The sequence below is a fragment of the Anas platyrhynchos genome, chromosome 14 (genome assembly GCF_047663525.1).
Source record: "Anas platyrhynchos isolate ZD024472 breed Pekin duck chromosome 14, IASCAAS_PekinDuck_T2T, whole genome shotgun sequence".
Lineage (NCBI taxonomy): Eukaryota > Metazoa > Chordata > Aves > Anseriformes > Anatidae > Anas > Anas platyrhynchos.
The window spans coordinates 18,061,278-18,077,370 of record NC_092600.1 but is presented as its reverse complement, the minus strand read 5'-3'; positions in this window follow the sequence as shown (position 1 = coordinate 18,077,370).

The window sequence follows — 16,093 nt, the reverse complement described above, 5'->3', positions numbered from 1 at the left end:
AAGCAAAGTAATTAAAACCAAAGATGAGACAAAATTTAGGAATCAGGATAGCTGAAGTCCACAAATTGTCCATCATTGGAAGTTAAAGAAACATTTAGAATCATAGAATCATTAACGTTGGAAAAGACCTCTAAGACCATCAGGTCCAACCATCCCCCTACCACCAGTATCACCCACTAAACCATGTCCTTAATCAGCTCTTTCTAGTCAGTTGAAGACTTTAATCTTCTATATTCTGTATTTTTTTATATTTTGAACTAACTGAATGATTTATTCAACCAAAACATACAAGTCTCTGGTACCTTTTAATGAAGGATATATTGAAATAAATAATCGGAGCTGAATGATTGAGAAGCTACCAGTGGAGGTAGAACCTGTTCTCCACTAAGACACTAGTGCTCTTGTAAGGGGACTCTTTAATTTCAAAATAACTGCTTCACTATGAGCATTTAAAGAAAACAATCATCTGATCATAGTCACAGCAACATACTGTTGGGGTGCACATGATCAGATGAAGGGCTCCACGGTGCTTAGTGCTCCCTTCTAGTTATTGTAGCTGTCTTAGTATTAATTCTTAAGTACTGTAAGGAATCCCTAAAATATTGGAATTGATTTCCTAATCATTTCTTTCAAATACTAGCATGTTAAAAACAGAAAGAAAAGCATTTTCTAACATGATAATTATCTCACAGGTAAGTCTAAAGTGTTTGATGCTTGCTCGAATAGAATATTTACTCAGTGTGCATTCCTTCCATTTCTACAGTTGAACATTAGCAATATATTTTTTAAAATTCTTTTTTGTTTTAGAACTAAATAGAGTTTCATGTATGGATGGCCAGATGAGTCAGAGTGATGTATACCAGAATGCCCCACACAGCAAGCCCACTGCTTTTAAGAGGCTTCATACTTAGGGCTTTTTGAACACACACATTTACTCTTCAAGTGCTTGGCACCTGATCTCTTTCGTTCAGTAGAAACATCCAGGCGTATGGCAGCTCAAGTTGGCTTGCCAGATGTCCTCAAATCACAGACAAATGCTAAGCATTCTTGAGTTGTGCTGCCCATGTTAACATTCTGAGCAGGAAGAGGAAACACATCGAGGAAAAGAGTCACAAATCTCTTAAAAAATCTAACACACACTGAATGATCTAAAATGCTCATCTTATGCCTTTCTCATTAAGTTTTAATGGGATTCTGCTGAAGGGACTAAGTGGAAGATTTTTGCTTAAAATCCAAGCAACACTAAGTGAGCTTGTTTATCTAGGAAACTGAATACTGTCTCTGATAGAAGTAATGGCTGAAGGAAGGGTGTTAGCCAGTTGTCAAGATTATTTAGCAGAAGCTCCCAAGGCCATGCTTCCTTAGGTGTTTTTGATTTTCTGGAGTCATCTATAGAAGTGAGAAATGCCACAAGAGCATGCTTTACCTTGGTATGGTATTGCTGAAAGTAGTAGCAGTGCAGACTGAGAAGTATATAGAGACAACAGAAAATAGTACAAGGACTTAAGGACATACATGTGTTTTTTCTTGAATTTCACTCTTGGACACGAGATAGTGGCTGTTACTTGGAAACAGTGGTATGCCAGACCCTGCCTCAATGCTTTCCTTCTGCCTGAATCAATGAGGTCTCCAAAAAGCCAGATTTTTGATGATTTTCATGGATCTCAGTTCAAGGAGATGTCTCAGCCTGCACTTGGAGAGCAAATCTACGCAGTCCTCAAGTTAAGCATGAGCTTTCAGTGAGCTCTGGAGTTCGGCTCACTGAAATCATTACACTGACCAGCTGGAAAACAGAGCCATGCAGTGCTGTAAGCCTGCTGCTTTCATGAGATAAATAGATGGCAAGGAATCTTCTGATATTCAGCCTTGTCGCATTTTCCACAGATGCCATGTCTGAAGTTGTGCCATATTTATGGCATCTATGATGGTGCTCTGCATGTCTTTCATGCATCTTCATGTGGACAGCTATCACTGAGATTTGGAAATGAATGTTAGCTTTTTGTGAGTACCATTTATGTGTACATGTACTACTCAACTTCTTCCATTTTATTATCCTTTATTACTTTGCAGCCTTATGTTACATAGTTTTATGCATATAATAGGACCTCTCCTTGCCCTCTACTTCACTTAATAGATAGAAACTTGCTTTTTCAGTTTTAAAAAGTTCAGAGAAAATTAAATCAGGAAGAAGCCTGCATACAGATGTCTCAATTAATGAGTCTCCGAGCTGTATCATGTGGAAAGCTCCAAGTCAGGAAGAACGTATAGTGATTTTTCAGAACTCGTTTTTACAGTCTTTTAATGTGCAAACATAGTGAGCTCTTTGAAACAGGGACTGTCTTTTGACTAGATGTTTTGTGGATGTGTCAGAAAGAACAGGACTGTGACCCTAGGATCGGTTTCCAGTAAGAGTAATGGAAATGATGATGATAATAGTTAGGTGATTTCCTTGTGTTAACAGAGGTTTGCAAATCCCATTGAGTCGCTCTGGGCAGGCATCAGAAGGGGTAGAAAGAGGCACTGTGGGAATAAGTTCAGACTGATTTAAGAAAGCAGGGAAGCAGAGAACAAGGGGATGATGAGCAACCTCAACTACAAAAGAGAACAAAGCCTTACATTGCAAGGAGAGAGTACCGGAAGGAGTAGAAAATGAAGACCACCACACAAAATAGGTGTAGCAGCAGCACTGGATTCTTTACAGACTGTTAAAAATGCAGAGGATGAACAAAACAGGATGTCTTTGGGAGGCTGGGAGGGCAGCCTGTATCAGGGAATGGCAGGGGAGGGTTTGTTCGAGGGAAAACAAACCTAGCTGAAGGGTAAGAGAGCAGAAGTTGTACTCTTGTGCTGCTACTGAGAGGAACTGAACTGTCAATGGCTTTAGAGTTGGAGAGGAAAGTGAAAGTGATACCTATTACAGATGCCTAGGATCCACGTTTAGAGCCTAGATTGATTGAAATGAAATTCATGTCATGTTGAGGAAAAGTTATTTGAAAGATTAATTACTTTAATTTTGCTCTAGCTGTGCCTCTCTAGTGCATGAGAAAACAATTCATATATTTCTTATAATTTCTTATCTGTGATTATAGTTTAACAGGACAGGCTATTTTTTATCTAGTCTAAGATGCATGATATGAGTCATGTTCTTTTGTCCTTGAATTTGATAATTTGGATGTTGAAACCAAGGGTCCTGACCTACAGATTCTTGCCTTCCTTCTCTGTTTCAATCTTGTGGATTGTAAGGATTTACCTTGCCTTTTCCTAAATTGGGAATCAAAGGACAGTGAAAAATATTAGTACTTTGACAGTATGTGTAATATGATGATAAACAGTCATAAGATAACTGATAAGATAGATGATTTGTTACATGAATGATCAATTTGTGTTTGATATATGTTTGATATGAAGACACTCTTCTGTTGGAAAATCTCTGAAATAGGTTAGTAAACTGATGATAAAATCCTAAAATAATTTAAAAAAAAGCATTGCAAAATTGTAGCATCTCATAATTGACTATAAAGAAGGGGTTTTATGTACAATTTCACTATCACTCAATAGGTAAGTGGAACATATTTGATTTAGTTGTGCTGTTTTCAAATTGTGTTATCTGACAAACTGAGTACAGAATGCATAATTAGATCATACTACTGTATTTATGATAATGAATGCTGCATTTGCAATACTTGAAGCCTCACATTAGGCAGATACTTAATTTTTTATAGCTGTTCTTGACAGGTTACATTTTTTATCCTGAACATAAATCTGTCAGGAATTCTATTTGTACTAATGCAGTATATTACAATTTTGATTGTTCACTGGCAAATTTGCACAGGCGTTTTATTTTGCAAGCCAAGTAGTTTTAAAGAAATTCTTAGTAATTACTATTGCTTTATTGTATGACTTCATTAACAGTGTAAAGCCGGCTTAAAAATGCTTAAAATTATGGTATTTACCAAAATTCTATATATTCCACAGACAAAAAAAAAAAAAAAAACAAAGCAAAAAAAACTCACTTTGAATGGTTGCTGGCAACTGATAGAATGTAAATGAGTGAAAACAGAAAATGTGAGTTGCATGTATTTTTGTTCTGTTTAATTGTGTTGGGTAGTAAAGAAGTGGAAAATAAGTCACAGAGAAGAAGAAAGTCATTCCAGTGAGAAAGCCTGAACACGATACTGAATTTCACATCTACAAGGAAATTTTGAGGATTCTAGCTCTTTGCAGGAGCTGCTTTGCATCTTCCAAGTGTGGTCACTATGTCATAACGTTATGCAGTTGTTGTTCCTTGCTGGTTAGTTATCCCTAACACCCAGGTTCTGCTATCCCAGTGATCCCTTATGCTGGCCTTCTGCCCTGTCCTGCTGAAGGGAGAGAATTTTCTTGACATATATTCATATGGTACTGAACGACTGGATTCACCCTGCAAAGTTTCTCTCCTAGAGAAACAGAAAATAATCTACCCTGGCATCAGATCTCATCTTCTGTTTATCACTAACAGTGTGAACGTAGGGAAAGGAAATTGCTTCCAGACATGATGCAGAAAGCAGTTTTTAAATATGGGCATACTCTCATTGTGGATTCAGTACTTGTGATCTCTGGTTATTTTGGTTTCCAAAGAAGAAGTGGAAGAGCTTTGAAATGTTTGGACAGTCCCTTTGGCTTCTGCAGTCCCAGGCTGCTTTTACCATGAGAAGATAATTTAAAGCAGGGGGAAATTATTTGTCCCTGTTACAGTTCAGTGTTTCGCTTTCATAAGGCTTGCGTCCTGCCTGAATGCATATTACATTTACTGGAAAGACTTTTGTTGATTTAATATATGCTTTGGGTCAGGCCCTGCGAGTGCAGGGGAGAGCCCGGCCCCGCAGATGAAGGCATTAACAGGCATTGCTTCCCCTGTGATGCTCCAAAAAGCACAGAAATAGGCACTGGGGAGCCTGGAGAGTACACAGATAGGTATGTGGAATAGAGGCTTATCTGCAAGTAAGTCCAAGAAGAGGAAGATTGTATTCATCATAAAGCAGTTGAGAAAAGCAGTGTGCCTGTGAATCAGACACTACAGCTTCTCCTTTATCTGTAGAACTGATAGCTGCAGCAACACCGATGTGCCCGGCCTGTGGAGCCCACGTTTCTTCCTCAGAATGGAAAGTCTCCAAAACCTGTGAAACAGTGACACCAAAGTGATGATTAACTTTATAGACTAAATCACCTTCATTAAGTTTCATTTGGTCAAATTAAAGCTCTTTTAATTTTTTTAAGCACTGCTTTAAAAGGAGACAATTAACATTACTTCTCTGGGGCCTTGAGCACAGATACTGCAGTCCCTGGGATTGGATGCTGTCAAAAATTACTGCCTGTATCATCTGAAACATGAATATTTTATTCTAAATAATTTGGTTAAGCCTGCTTCTCACGGTATGGTAGAATTTAATGAACATGCTTTCCTAAATAATTTTATGTCATTTACTGCGTTAGTGAAAAGGTGGGGGCACGTGATTCTCAGATGCATCAGGCAAATGCATTGTGCCAATTATTTAAATTGTTCTTTGAATCATTTGTGCCATATCTCTGCAGTTAATTAATAACTTCTACACCTGTCTTTTGTTAGAGAACCCCCCGTATTTTGTTTCTTGTCTTTGCAGTTCTGCTCTGTGCATTGTTCCTTCCAAGTCTGAGCGTTTGCTGTAGATTTGACAATGATGAACAACGATGATGACTGCAGATGGACAAAGATGATGACTGCAGGTGGCAAATGGGGGTTAGAAGCATAATGGGAACAATTTCAAGGACTATTCAGCCATTATCTGAAGGAAATATTTAGATACCAGTGTGGGGTATGACAATTTCAGCCTCGTGGATGAATAATTAAAAATCTTATTTGTGGCTGTTGGGGCTATTTAAATAACACCCTGCTTCATGAACTCGGTATCAAAGAGAAGGATGAGAAGCAGCTGTGGGGCAAGGTGTACAAGTGCTGTGTGAGTTGAGAAAGCTTGAGAGGAGTGAGCCTCTAGAAGGAATGGCTCCACCCTGCTGGAGAGCTCTTGCAGAGGCCAGTTCTGGAGCTTGGAGCCAAAGGAAGGGACCAGCACAGATGTAAAAGAAGTAGAAATACTGCTAAGTATTTCTAATATTTTATATTCTAAGTATTTCTACTATTTAAGTAACTGCTAAGAACATGAGAACTAATGAATTACTCTTTTTAAAGTCATGTGATTTTTTAGCTTGCCTAATGCCAGGGGATTGTCAGTTGGCTTTCAAAAACAGAGATACAGGTAAATTTATAAGTATCCAGAAAATCTTATGGTTGAAGATTCTCTTTTTTTTTTTTTTTTTCTGGAGAAACTTCCTTGCTGTTCACTGTTACTGAATGTTGCAGTAAGCCAGTTATTAGACATTATAGCTTAAATCTAATATTCAGATTTTAATATCTATAAATAAATCCTTTTTGCTGGGAGAAAAATGATAATGTATTCAAAGAAAAAAAATCAAAATTAATTGTACTAGGGATTCCATGTTTTGCTTGTGGGCTATGTCTATATTGAGAAATGTGGCCAAGAATTTAGAATTTCACTTACTTAGTTGATTTTCTTAAGAAATCTTGAGGAATTACCAGTAGGTTGGACATCTTAGCAAGATGTATTTTTTCAGAAAATATTTGTTACTATCAGTTTTTGATCTAATTTAGAGTTCATAAAGGCATATTAAAAATATCACAACTTGTTGGGCATTCTAATATTTTAAAATCTGTCTTTCCTCTGCTGCACATGTTCGGTAAAGCTTCATTGCTTTGTTCCTCTGTGTAGCTTCTGTATAATATTTATTGTGTATGTCCAGTTTGGTTGCTCTATTTTCAATGTGGATCCAACCAAATGTTTATTTTTTTTTTCTTTCTTCAAAGTAATATCATTATTCTACAATAATTCTCTGTTTTTAATATCAGTTTCCGTTGCTTTCTGTACGTTTAGCAAAGGAAATGGGATCAGCCATCTTGGTTCTTTCCCCTTTGACTCTGGAATAACCCAATTAAAATAGAGTTTAGTGCTGTATTTTTAGAGTAAGAACCGTTGTGTGAGCTGCCAATTTAAAAATTACTTTTCTATTTTAATTTTTCACAATTCTCTGAAATGGCTGCAGGCTTTGGAGTGCACCTGCAAGAGTACAATTATGTCATATTGAGCTAAGGACCACCAGTAGAATTGCTTGAAGTGTTATTTAGTAGCATTGCAGTCCCTAAGCCTTGAACACTTCAAGATGTAATTTGAGTAATTCTGTGCCATTTCCCACTTTATCTAGGTGCAGCCTTATTAGAGCTACAACTTTTTCATTATAACTCTGCTAATGGCAAAATGGGGGAAGGAGAGAGAAGAGTGAGACAGACAAATGACAGGAAGGAGCCCCCTTTCCCAGCAAGGGAAAAGAAGAGTTCATGATCTCATTCTTGGTGTTGATGAAAGGCCCTACTCAGTGAAGGACAGAAGACACCTGTCTTTATTTGATTCTCAGGAACTGTTTTGGCCCGAAAAAGCAAACAGCTGTCTCATGGGTACACTTCAGGGAGGCACCAATATGGACAACTTGGAAACACACCTTCTGTAGATGTCTCCCCCTCTCAGGTGTGCTTACTGTGTTCTGCTGACACTGGTGGCATGAAGACTAGGAGGGGATGGTAACCAGCAGTGTGAATGTGCTAGACACCACCAGCACGGGTTTTGGATGACACAAAGCAGCACTGACACATGCCTGTGAGCCAGGACCTTCAGCTTATTGAGAGAGGCAGCAAAATCCGGTAGAAAGTGGGAAACTGGGAAGAAAGCATCATTGTGAGTTTTCTTTTGTGTGCGTATCCTTGCACACTTAACCCCTCATTTGGGAACGAAGTACGCAGTTTGTCATATCAGTGTTGGGAGGTTGTTGACCCCTTTTACAAAGCACTGAAGGAGGTGTCAACTGAAAAGCCCTCTTTCCAAACCATTTACAATTTGGCTACTACAGCTACTTCTTACTCAGTTGGTCTTTTCCTTTGCTTTCACTGACAATTTAGAAACAGAACCAGTTCCAGTTCCGGCTGTGTTAAGCAATCTTAATGGCTACATGTATTTATTTATTTATTTATTTTCAATGCTGTTGAGCAGGACTGCTTGCTGGTGGCTTATATTCTCAGATAGCTGTTGATTATTTTCTTGTCATTTTCAGTTAACTGGCTGAGGAAAAATGGCTCTAATGGCTCTAAACAGTGGCAACTGTTGGTCTGGCAACAAATCCCCCTCAGCTTGGGGCCTTACACAGTATAGTCTCCCCAACAAACCCAGCGTCTGTCCAGAGACTTAGTCCTTGTTTTGCACTAGCAAGGTCTGTCAGCACCAGAATCCTCGAGCAATGCTTTCTCACCCCTACTGGCTTTGAAGGTTGCTTTGTGTTCATGTCATGAATTCATGCTCTCACCAGTCCCAATCCAGCAAGTTGTTTCGATGGTGGTTAGATTTGGAGTTCATACAGACCACAGAGAACAGTCAAAAAGTAGACAGCGGGTATATAGATAAGAAAATGCAGTTATTTCCTGGGATCTCCACTGGTTATGTGCTCACATCACATGGGTAATTGATAAAAGAAAGGCTCTTGGTGGATGTTATTATAAGTCAAAAAAGTTGTACACTTAAACATGTACAACTCTGTTAGTAAAGAGTGCCCCCAGGCAGCTCAACTTTTTAATCTTGATTTTATTTATTGAACAGAATGTAAATAACATATCAGCAAGCTTAGAAGGAGTGAATGGCAGACAGTTACCTGTATCCTTTATGTGATACTGAGTTTGTTAGCTAGTTTGTTCAGTCAACTGTAACATGTTGCACAGAGCTGAAGGGAAGTTGGGCATTGTTTTGGGTACTATTTTTGAAAAGTATTGTTTGACATGTAGACATCTGAATCAGAGAAGGGATGGAAGAACATTGCATTCATAGAAAATAGTAACTTTTCACCCAGTGTTGTCGGTTCCCTATGAACTTTCATTAAGATGCATCCTTATTCAGTGGAGAAGTATCTAGATAAATCTCCAGATGAGAGTCTCACTTCTGATTAGATGTGATACATGCATGAAAATATGCTGCTGTGATTTGCATTTGCTATCAAGTTAGGTCATCCATGAGTCTGTGAAATGTGATTGAATCACATCCCAGTAAGCAGCAAACTTAAGAAAGCGGATGAAATGTAAACAGGCAGGAAAGATTATGAATTGCATATGGAATATTAGAAACCTTTTGAGAATGTTCTGCTGTAAATAGGAGTAATGTTGGATGCAACATACATGAGTGGCCAAGAATAGTACAAACAAATTGAGGTTACTGGTTTGTGTTGAGCCTTTAACATGGCAGTGTTATTCAGTGATCTTTTGCTGCTACCTAAAGATCTGAGTAATAATAGAGATAGGACAGAAGAATGATTAAGCAGACTTCCTTCCCACAGAGATTTGACTGTCTAGATAATTGACAGTCTGATTTATGAATAAAATTTCCTCCATCTGAATGGAAGCTTAATACTGCTCCAAATGGCTAATATCTGGCTACTGGCCAGTTGGCTGACATTGATCGTGTTGCAGGGGAACCTGTAGCAGGACCAAAACAATGCTGCTGTAGCCCAAACTGGTCTCGACTACAGTTTGCATGATGGCTGGTAAGGTCCAGTGTCAGTGATCTCAGAGAAGCTCCTTCTGCTAAGACACACAAATGAGAGGTTGGAGAGTGTTAACTCTACAGCAATCCTGTCATCAGGCAGATGATGATATATTTTAGATGAAATGTCTTGAATCTGAGTCACTTAGACATTGTGTTATACATAAGACTTTTTTAGCTTTTTTTTTTTTCTTTTTCTTTTTTCTTTTTTCAAATGCCTGACTCATTAAATAATTTGGCACTTCTGAAGATGTTACCCAATGAACCTGAGTCCATGGCCAAGCTCCTTGTATATAACATTCTGAAAATAGGGAAACATAAGCACTTTTCTAACTAACCATATTTTATCCTTCTCCATGAATACACACACATATATATTAACATATACACACACACACACACATTTTGCTTTTTTGGCTTTTTGAATGAAAAGTGTGTGAATGTGTGTGAGCATCTGTATCACCAATATTATAAAAAAGGGATAAAACTCAATTGAATGTTCATGACTGGTTTAGGCTCTAAGTAGAGGAAATGAGGGTGGAGTCTGAGTCAAGTCACTCTGTCACCAGCTGATGGATGCGCTCATTTACTTTGCATTGCAGAAGCCTCTGTTTTGGTATGGATGAAATGGGTGATGACTGGTATAGATATTGGAGTTACTAGCAGCAGGTTGTTACAGTGAGACTGAGAAATGCTGAAGCTTTAGCAACTGGATATCAGTAATTAAAATACAGATTTTCATTAAAAAAAAAAAAAAAGGGAATGTAGAAACACATTGCTGGAATACCAGCATATTCTAATAGCAGCAGTAGCCTCTTGAACAGAAGCACTATGGCTCCTCTCTTTTCAACTATGGAACTAATTAGCTGTTGCTACTTCCAGTTTTTAACCTCAGTCTATTGGTTCATTTCATTTTTATTCTGTCTTTAATCTTAGCACGTCCATCTCGGCTTTATGTGGCATCCAGGCTTAAAACCCTGTGAATGAGTGAAAGAGCAGACAGGAATGCCTCCAAGCTGAGCAGAGCCTGTGTGAAGGTTGTTTTCTATGGAATCGCTGTAGACACCCAACAGAGACAATTAGAATATATCTACTCCAAAATACCCTCTGGTAGAGCATTGGTGACTAGCTAATTAGAGGCACTTTTACAGCCTGTGGAGATAATGAGACTCCACTGCCACCTCAATAGAAGGGCACACAATGGGCCAGAAAATACATTGTTGCTTAGCTTGTGGAGGGCTGAAATCTGGCCATGGACTTGCTTCCTTTTGAGGCTCCATCTTTTACTTACTCCCGCTGATGGTTCATCTGGTTCATGGGTTCTGCTCTCCTTTATAGTCTGCATTATCTTCTCTTGCATTCCTGCTGCAAGACTGCCCTAAAGAGGGATGTGCGTGCCAAACTTCTTAATTCCCAGTCCCTCAGCGTATATTTCTGTGTGGTCATCTAGTGTGCTTCTGTGGATCCCCATGCTTCTCCAGCCACCTACTCCAAGTGCTTTGTTGGTGAGCTTTGAAGTATGTCTTCTGCTTTATTCTTCCATTATATGAAACTCACAATAAAAATTAGAGATGACTGTACAGGCTGGGATTAGAAACAGTTGGTGTTTAGCAGGTAGTACCACTGACCAGTGCTTCAGCCATGAGGTTAGTGTCAAGGCCTGTTTCTGAGCTGGTCAGCTAGAGTTCAGTGAATAAACAAAATACCCTTTGTAGGAGTGTTTTGAAGTTGTTATAAGCTCCTTGGGACATGATTACCAGGTGCTGTAGGTGTATAAGGTGTATAAGGCTTGTTGTGTAACTCAGCACGGTGTGGCGCTGGGCACCAGTGTGTAGCTATGGAGACTTACTTGAATGCTGTCAGAGCTGGCTCTGTCAGGGAATGCTGCTATGGAATATATAAGTATGTCCTGAAAATATTAACAGATATGTGTTAATAAAATGAGGTGGAAGAGGCTGAAAGCACGTCTTTCCCATCAGATTCCTCAAGTATTACAAAATGTGCGTCTGGAGAGGCAGCACAGGGACTCTTCCAATAAATCAGGATTGGCCCTTGGCCAAGAGAAGTTATCATTGAGCTCAAGGATCTGGGCTTCTCCTGAGGAAATAAAAAAGCCTCATACTCTTGTATTTCTAGCTGCACAGTTTACATTAAATTAAAATATGTTTTATCCATTTAGCAGTCTGAATAATAAAAGCTGTATACAGCTGCACCAGCACTGTGCTATGCATTCTAATGACAAGCTTCTGACTATGCTAGAATTGCAACTGCAATTCAGATGTTTCCTAATTTATCCCAAATTTTTTATTAGAGCTTTTTTAAAGTATGCATGCCAGAGAGGGAGGGGAAAGAAGAGTAAATAGCATTTAAGATTTTAATAATTCTTTGTTAAAGAGAGTTAATGTAAGGGAAATATGGAAATTGTATGTTTTCAGTCTGACAAGCATAATCATTTTGCCAAAACATGATTCAAATAACTGTCTAAATATTTGGAGTGTCTTCTAATAAAAATATACTCAACCTGTTTTCCACACTCAGATTAATTTGAAAGCAAAAATGACATACAGTTCAAAAGAAGTCATTAAATCAGAAAGGACCACATTGTTCTCTCCTGGAAATCATGATTTAGTATTCAGACTATAATCTTAAATGTTTGTGTATTTTGCCAGCTGTTTAGCAGCTTGAGGCGCTTTGAATAGATTCAACAAAATGACAATAAGACTTGGGCAAAGTAAGATTCATTAGTGGAAACAACAGAATAAAGTAGACAAATAAGACAAAAGGGGGAAGGAAAAAGGAAAATGGCAAACTCCCTTCACCTCATTTTTCCCCCATTTCGAAAGGAGTATGTGTATATAAATCGGAGAGGTATTTATTCTGCATATGAGGGAAAGCTGTATGTAGACTAAGAATGGACAGTAAGGTATTGCTTGTTCTCCTTTTAAAGATATGTGGGAAGAGTGGATGTTTCTTACTGGGGCTGTTGGCTACAGAAACAATAAAAACAGTTTATGAAGAGCACACAGTTACAGACGTTTTAGGCTTGTTGGCTTTACAAAATATCAGGTGCCTACTGCATTACGTAATAACAAAGCTTTAGGACACCAATATTATTCATGAAAGCAGTGGATGAATAGGAAGAGGCGGTGGTGAGAGGTGCCACACATCCTGACACCTCACGTCCAAGTGGAGCTCTGACCCCAAAGAACTTGGCTGCATCTGAGCTCTACCCAGGATACAGTGTACCTGTGCCTTTTGGCTGTTCCGTGTTAAGACTGTTGTATAGCTGGTGAAGTGCATGTGAAGTAAATGTTCTGAACTTAAAACGTAGTTACCAACAAATGCAGAATACTGGATCAAGATTCTGCAAAACAGAATTAAATAAACATACTGTAAAGGTTACATAGTAAAACACACTGCCATCAGACTACAGGCTCCTACCATGCATTTCAGATACTAACTCAAATTGAGTTCAGATTTCATCCAATTGAAAGCTTAGGTTTGTTTCACTGAGCCTTGAAGCTTGAGTGGTCTCTGAGTTGAGAAATGTAAATTATGAATCCCTTTAAACTAAAGAGCAATTCTATTTATAACATTTCTTGTAATCTTTCCTGTCCCTTTGCATGCAGAATACCGCTGTACACACAGTGTCCAGTGTTTCTGCTAGGATCTAGTTACCTTTTTGATATTTGACGAAATGGATTGGGTGCCTGGGAACTGTGCTCATCACAACAAACACCTCACATGCTACTCTCTTCCAGCTATAAATGAGGAGTGAAAAGAATACCTGCTTATCTGTCTGTTTCTGAGTCTCCCGTATTAGTGCAATTAAATCTCTGTAAGTCTGAGTGTAAAACTGCATTTCAAGACAATTCCCAGTCCATTGGAAATATGCAACAACCTGTTTGGGTAGTTTTAATGTAGGGTTAAAATGAAGCAAATGCACTGAGGGCAGCAAATACTCACTTAGCATCACTTGTTTTTAACAAGGTAGAGAGAGGCTGGTGACAAGTCAGGAAAGCTCTTTGGAGACTAATGTTGCCAGCCGTTGGATGTCACTGTTGCACTGCTCAACCCCTGCTGAAAGACCATTTCTTTAGTAAAAATTCTCTATCGTAAGGAAGGCAAAATAAAGATAAATAGGTATGAATGGGGGGGGGGGGATGGGGTAGTGTTCTGAGTGAGATTCATCTCTGTGTGTAAATTGAAGCCAGTAACTTAAAGAAGATTGAAACAAGATGGGCAGTTTTTTCTTCCACCAGTGTCGAAGGAGGCAGAGTCCATTAAGGCATGGAGGCGAGTAGTTGCTTGGTTCTAATGAAGGAGGGAGACGACTGTCTCAGTGACAGCTCCCAGAGTGATTCTTTTTAATTTTGGTGGACGTATGAGGGAGCAAAACACAAAAAGGTTTAAGCAAAGAAGGAGAGGGGGACTAGGCAGTGTCAAATACTTACTTTTTTAGCTTGAGATGAGGGCACTTTTTGTGCAAAATAGGAGCATTTTGTCATGCTTCAGTCTCCTTCAAACTGTTGAAAGCTGATAATTAAGGCTTATTTTAGTCCCCAGGTGGTTACTGTATTCTTCGTATATTTTCGATGGTAGTACATTTTGGGTTATCAGCTCTAATTTGTGTCTTGTTAACATAGTAATATTTGTCTGATAACTTTTATCAAAGCAGTGTATAAACATGTTTGTGAGCAGCAGGTATTATGGACCTTTTAAACAACAGGTTTTCTAGTGTTGTTTTATGTGTATAAATAAAATATGTATATGTCTAGCAATATAAGGAAGATCAATAGCATTGGTTAATCTCGAGTTCTCTACCACAACCAATCCTTAATACGCCACATTATTTTTATGTTTTGTCTTTGCGCAGATATATCCATTGTGAGAATTTAAGCTGTTCAGTTGATGTAGTTTACCTGGGGGAAAAGAGAGTTCAAATTGTCTTAGATATGAGCGTTATCTGTCACAACAGTTAATATATAGATGCATTGAGAGGCTCTGGCCTCTTTGCCCATGTACTGAGAACTGGCAGCTAGAGACAGTGAAGTGTCTGTGGTAAGCGTTCCTATGAACCTGTAACCCAGAAAAGTTGAGCGCCTACCTTGTTTTATATTGGAAAGTGAATGAGGCCTAGTAGTCAAAATTACATCCTAGGGAAAATTATGACCTTAGTTAGTATCAGTATGTGACTTTGGGTGTGTATGCTTGTGTGTTCCCTTTTCTTCCTTTGAGAGGCACAGGACAGTGTCAAACAGATTGAGTTTGGGGGTAAAGGTACAAAACTGCGTATTGTGAGAGCTAACACAGCTACAACAACATTGGCTCTCTGTGACTTGGCAGACTGTCAAAGACTAGCAAGAGAATGATTTTCCCAAGAAGGAGATGTACCCATTAATGACAAGTATCTGTGTACAAATAAAATGGCAGTGTGCTGCTCCTCTACATAGGAACGTGATGGCAGCGGACAGGAGACTTCTGTTGTGTAAACAGGGACCTGCTCATGTTCCACACAGAATTGGAAATGGTGGCGTTGACTACATACTGTAATGTAAGTAATAACTGCCAACAGCAATGTTCTTCATAGGTAGCTATAGAGAAGACAAGCCTAAGTTTATTTGCGGTTAATGAATTTTAGAACTGACAACTGCTGGACAGCATTAACTGTTGGTTTTCTGGATTTGTTTTGTTTTTTAATTTGAATGTTCATGTTATAAGACTACTTTCTGATCTATACTGATGTAATTTTTTCCTGGCTACATCTGGAGAGTCTTAATTGGTTCTGTGTTTAACTCCTTTTGCTTCTCCAGAGCATTACCAAAAGTTTCCCCTTCCACTCGTGTTCAACTGTGCCTATTTCTCCCTTACTACACATTCAGATACGTGTGTTCCCTTAGCATATACATACAGAATGTACATTGATACATCAGTAGTTTTGTCTTTCATTATAAACACAATTGCTATTAAATGTGTCAAGTAGCCTGTTGCAAAGGCTTAATGTGTATGCAAGTATAAACAAGAGGAATTCCTAAATAAATGTATAATGATTATGAAGGAACCTTTAACTGAGCCAAAGAAGATTGCAGATGTGCATTCATAGGCTCTGATCCAGCAAAGTGCTTAAACACCTGTTTTACTTAAGAACACAAGCAGCCCGATTGAAGTTAATGGGACTATTCAGGCTTAAAAATAAGCACATAGATTGAATAGCTGGCTTGGAGCCAGGAATATTAACCCGCAGGAACCACTGTATTTATGAATTGTCTTTGTCTCATGCAGCAAGTTAGCAAAACAGTATCTGTACCAGCCAGTAGTGAGGATTGCTTGTTCTTGCAGCCACAGAAATGGAAGAAACAAGGATGGGATAATTCTGTAAAAAGGAATTAAAAGACACAGAATTAGAATCTGGCTCCAGATACCAAATG